The 5579-nt window shown below is 42.5% G+C and overlaps 1 pseudogene; it reads right to left on the reverse strand.

The window, feature by feature from the left end:
* Positions 1–853: 853 nt before the first annotated feature.
* LOC128628505 (potassium-transporting ATPase alpha chain 2-like) lies at positions 854–3102 on the reverse strand (annotated as a pseudogene).
* Positions 3103–5579: the final 2477 nt, after the last annotated feature.

The following is a 5579-nucleotide window of genomic DNA, read 5'->3' on the forward strand; positions in this document are numbered from 1 at the left end:
TGGCATAATGTCTGTCTGGAAAATGCTTTGCAAATGTTTTACAAGAAATAGATATTATTATTTCAAACCACAATGGTTTCCTGGTAAATGAAAGACTCCTTTGTTCAGTGGAGCACCTTGAGTTAGGATATGCAAAGTGGACTTGGAGCTCAGCTTTGGAGCAGGATTTGAAGGAGCCAAATTGGCGTTCTAGTGGGGGCAGGGGTGCACAGTACAGCCTGGGAGGGAGGGGAAGAAGTAAGATGGGAGGAGGTAATGAAAAATGGACTAGTGAGATGGTGAGAGGTTGGGGTGAGGGGTGATATGAGCAGAGAAAGCATGTCATGGTGATATCTGAGTCAAAGTGGTGAATGTTCTTGTTCTAATGATGTAATCCTGTCCCCCCTCTATTTCCTGCAAACCTTGAGCTGAATTTTTGAGCAAAGTGACTGAGTTCCCCAGGATTACACAGAAATCTTGGGGAGGGCACTTGAGGATCTTCAATGGGATATAGAACAGAGGTTTGGAGAATGCTACTTAGAACTTAAGAACAGGAAGACCCAGCAGATATTTGGGTTACACAAGACTATTTAATGCCATGGAAACCTATGCAAATACAAATATCTTTTTTTTCTTACACCATCACCTTGGAATTAACATATTTTAAAAAAGGAGCTGGAGATAGACATAAAAGTTATAACCAGTCAAATCTCAGCTGTAAAGTATAAAACCACAATCAAATGCCTTTTATAGAGTTTTTGTTTTTCTCATGTATAAATTTTGATGATGTCATTTTTGCCCAAGAGACCTGAAGATCATCACCAATGTGAAGTTGGGAGACTTGAGAAAAAGATGCTTTTAGCACTATATTATATCAGCAGCTTCCATGGTAAAGGCTGATGAAAAGTTTTCACACATCTTTGTACACCCAAAGACAAATGGATGTGGCACATCCACAAACCAGTCCTGAGCCAGGAACATGGTAAAATTCAGGTCTGTGACACTTTCAAAGCCATAGAATAGAATTAATGTTAGGAGAAGCTGTGATGCAGCCCCTACCCAGATGGCTTTATTTAGAAAAGATCTTGCTGGAAGATGAAATTGCTCCTGGTCTTTCCTGGGACCAGATATGCTTTTTGCTGGTTCAGAATAAGAATGAATGTGTAGCTTCTTCATTCTAGGCATTCCTTCTACTATGTGGTCTGTTCTTGTCCATAGCTGTCTTTTCTTGTCCATAGCTGTCTTTTCTTGTCCATAGCTGTCTTCCTAGTCACTCACACTGCTCTTTCCCCATTTTCCTAAAAGGTTAATTAGAGTGCTGGGTCTAAATCCCCTCTGAGCATATCACAGTGACATATACAGCGAAAGCTCTCAGGGCCTGCATGAGGATGATGTGCAGGTGGGAGGACGTGGCAAGTAGCTTGCTCACCAATCTGTCTATCTTCTTCTGGTGAAGCTTCAGGTGTATAATGTCATTTTCAGCTTCTCATATAATAAAGCAATGAGGAAATTATATCTGTGTCCAAGTTGATGGACAAGATGCTGGGTAGGGTAAGCCCAACAATAATGTGGGGCAATTTTGGGGCAAATTTTCTAGGTCAGAATGTAAATAATAATCTTCTTTAGGTAGTCAGCGATTAGGTAGCTTTCCCCCACCCTGTGACTATAGATGCAAAGATGTCATTGTCCTTAATTAAGACTGTGTGTCTTACATTTTTGGCTCCATCAGAACCTGCTATGGCAATCACACTGTGCACCTTCTTTAGAGCTAGAGAATCATTTATTCCATGCTCTGTCACAGCAACATCTGTGTCCTGCTTCTGAGACCCTGCCACAGTGATCAGCTTCTGCTGGGGAGATGTCTGAGCAAGAATGACTTCTGGGTGGTTGGTTAAGAGCTCATTCAGAAGCTCCTGACTCATGTGTCCTTCAGCTCCATACTGGTCACCACAGTGGCTTTGGCAGCTTATTTGTGAACTTGCTCCACAATGATGTTGAGACATTTTTCTACTGCCGCACTGTTGGCTGTAATGATACCTGCACTCCCAGCAATAGCTTTGGCTGTGAAGGGATGACCACCTGTAAACATAACAATGTTGATCCCAGCACTTGAGCACCATAGACTGAAGGGGATGGATCCCTGACAAGAGCTCACAAAACAAAAGTTGGAGGTGAGAAAGGTCATAGTAGCTGTCCTACTATGGACAGCTACTCATTAGTAGGTTTCTGGAAACTCAGTTGTTGGTGAGTAGAGTGACAGAAACCCAGATTGCAGCTCCCCCAGGCCACTAGCTCCATGCAGACTATGTGGAAGGTCTTAGCTATTCCCTTGTCCAGACCCTTGCTCTAGGACATTGATAATGATGGTGCCACACTTCTCTAGTGTTTTCTCATTGCCCTTTCATCATCACAAGGAAGCATTTGTCATTGGGGTCATTTATCTTTTGTATGGGGAGCTGAAAGTTGTTGGTAGAATCAAAAGGGATTTCAAGCACTGTGCAGTTTCATTTTGTGATTTTTATCACATCACCCAAAATGATCTCTGAGAATTTCCCTGGACACTTCCTACAGCATCTCCAACCACAACTTTCTTGGTGATGGGAACACTTGTTTGAACTCAGCTTGGTTATGCAATGTCATTATCTTAAGTAAGGGTACTCAGATTCTAGAGCTGCAGGCTGCGAGTTATTGATTTGTCTGTTTTTCATGTGTATCAGCCACGTGTATCTGATTGTCAAGCCGTAGATGGGTCCTGTTGTGAGTCCAAGTGTCAGTCTTGTCATGTGGACTGACTGAGGATCTCCATTGCTTCCAGGTTCTTCACCAGGCTATTGTTCTTGGCCATCCATTTTTCTGTTATTAATGAAGCAGGAGTGACAATGACCTGGAAGCCCTCAGGTACATGGGACACAACGATGCTATTGAAGGAGATGATAGAGTCCAGGATCTACTTTATGGAGACTGTGATAACGAAAAAAAGAATGCTGGTGAAGCAGCCACTCCTACCACAATACAAACAAAGTATTCAGTCTCAAATGCAGTGGGTGTCTTTTCATTTCCTAGTTCCAAAGCCAGGGAGGCCATCTGACCAATGATGGTGTTATTGCTTGTGTTGGTAACCATGCTAGTGGCTATGATTTTTAAATAGGTTGTAGGAGGGAAGCCAGTGTTCTTTGTTTCAAGGGGGTTGCCATGAATAAAGTCACAGGAGCAGGTCTAGGACTTAGACTTCCCAGTGAGAGATAAATTATCTCCCCTCCCTCCCCAAGAAGCCAGCCACATGATACCCAGAGGAATTTGTCTTCTCTTTTAAACTACCACTATGTTCCTAGTCCTTAACTCCTCTGCTGGCATTATAATCTCTTTTGCATCTCAGATGACAAGAGTTCAGAGAGTAATTGTTTACTGAATCTGGCTGCGATGTTGGTGCTTCCCACTTCTTAGTAATAAACAAAGATTCCCACAACCAGAGCAAGTGCAGAACCCAAATACGTATTGTCTAGGGAGGCAGACTTATCACTGGAGTACTGAATCCCAAATGCAACCCAACTCAGGACAGACTGAAGGCTAAAGAACCCCTGTACCAACTGTTGAGGAATTTTGCTCTGCCTGGTGTGGTTCAGTGCGTTGAGCTCTGGCATGTAGACTGACAGGTCACTGGTTGGATTCCCAGTCAGGGCACAAGCCTGGGTTGCCGGCCAGGTTCCCAGTAGGGGGTGTGTAGGATGCAGTCGATCCATGCTTCTCTCTTACATGATGTTTCTCTCCTTCTCTTTATCACTCTCTTTTTCTCTCTCTAAAAAATATAAACAACCAAACAAATGAAAAAAAAAAAACTGTTGAGGAACTTGATAATTTCTGGTGTTCCTCTGAGAGACCCAAGGGTCTGGTGGTGTCTCGAGCCAGGAGTTGTGCAGTTCTCATGTTGGAGAGACTTATATCATTTGGACCATACCTCTCCTCCACTTCTTTATTGCTCAATTTCTGATCATCCAGGTTAATTCTTTCTTATTGTTCTTCCCAGTGATTCTAAGCAGTTGTTCTTCAGGCCTCCGTAGTTATCCTAGCTACCTTGTTTTCTTTCTTTTTTTTCCGCTGAGCTGCAAAAAGTGAAATTTTGGCATTGTGTTGCTCATGATGCTGATGACCCACGTGCAGGTGGAATAAGATTGGACACAAAGTCCTGGGCCACAGGAGGGCACAGTTCCAAGATATGAGCCATAGTATGGGCCAGAGGCCCATGGGTCTAGCTATGGGAACTTGAGGGAGGGGAGCTGAAGAGCCATTCCCAGACCCTCTGCTGCTATCTGGCAGCCCAGTGGGATCAGCACCTGCTCCTGGTTTTCTGTCTTATTTCTGTTCATTTTTCTAAGCTACTCTACCAGATTGAAAAGCTTCCTGAGGGCAGAGCTTGTGTTAGTTCCATCACCATATTCTTATCATGTGGGAATACAGAATACTATTTGTTGAATGACTAACTGACCTCATGATTTGGGGCCTGTGTGTTTGTGGTCACCACTTGGCAAAGTAATGTAGCCATTGACTGGAAATGATGATGCCTGGGTGAATGGGATTCATAAGAGGAGGAGCTTGAACCAGGTCAGCAGTTCCCAGATGGAGCCCTTGGAAATCCGGTATAGGCACTAAGGTACACAAGTCAATCTCAGCCACAGTTTCTGCATCTGTAAAGTCAGGATAAAAATAGAATGACAGTATTTACCTCTTGGAGTTGTTAAGGTTAAATTAGATAATGCATAAATGCACACATAACTATTTCTAGTACATAGCAAATACTCAAATTTAGTTATTAATATTAAAAATTAACCATAGTAAAAAAAGTAATGTCTCATGAAGACTATAGAGACTGCAGCTCTATTTCATTTATCATTTGTTAACTACTAACTGCCTATTGCACATGAAGCATTGTGAAGGAGGAAAAATATTTGCCTGATTAACGTGATTTAGCAATCCAAAAGTGGTCAGCCACCAGCATCATCACCTCTGTCCCTATAGACAGGGTGACTTTGGAAGATTCATGTAGTGGCCTTTCAGCCATTTTCTCAAGAGAAATAAATATATGCTTTGCTCCTCATGGAGCTCTTTGAAGGAATGGTCTTGTCTCATTCAACTTATTACCTTGAACAACCAGCACAATGCATGACATACAGGCAGTGCTAAATACACTTTCTGAATAAATGAATAAATGCTATTCATGGAAGGCATTGACACTGGACATTAGTTCAAAATGATTCAGAATCAGAGGTGATTGAACAGTGATAGAATTGAATCCAAGAGCTTCCTTAGAGACCTTTTCATACCCAGAAGTTCTCATTGTGTTATGGTGCATTCTGCAACCAACAAATTGTCCCCACTGAAACCCATTCCAGATTTGTATCTAGCAGCTGCCTCCACAGTGAGGGGAGAGTTACCCACCAGACTTGTTTTAATTAAAAGCCATTCAATCTGGGCTTTGGAGGGATACAGTCTGATGTAACCCTCATCAACTTCATTAACAATGCTACAATCAATTTTAAGTGTTAGGCCGATGCAGCTTATCAAGGGACCTTAGCTGCTATGACATCATAGCCTGGCTTGATGCC

The sequence above is a fragment of the Artibeus jamaicensis genome, unplaced genomic scaffold, assembly GCF_021234435.1.
Source record: "Artibeus jamaicensis isolate MK-2021 breed Jamaican fruit bat unplaced genomic scaffold, CSHL_Jam_final contig_1015, whole genome shotgun sequence".
Lineage (NCBI taxonomy): Eukaryota > Metazoa > Chordata > Mammalia > Chiroptera > Phyllostomidae > Artibeus > Artibeus jamaicensis.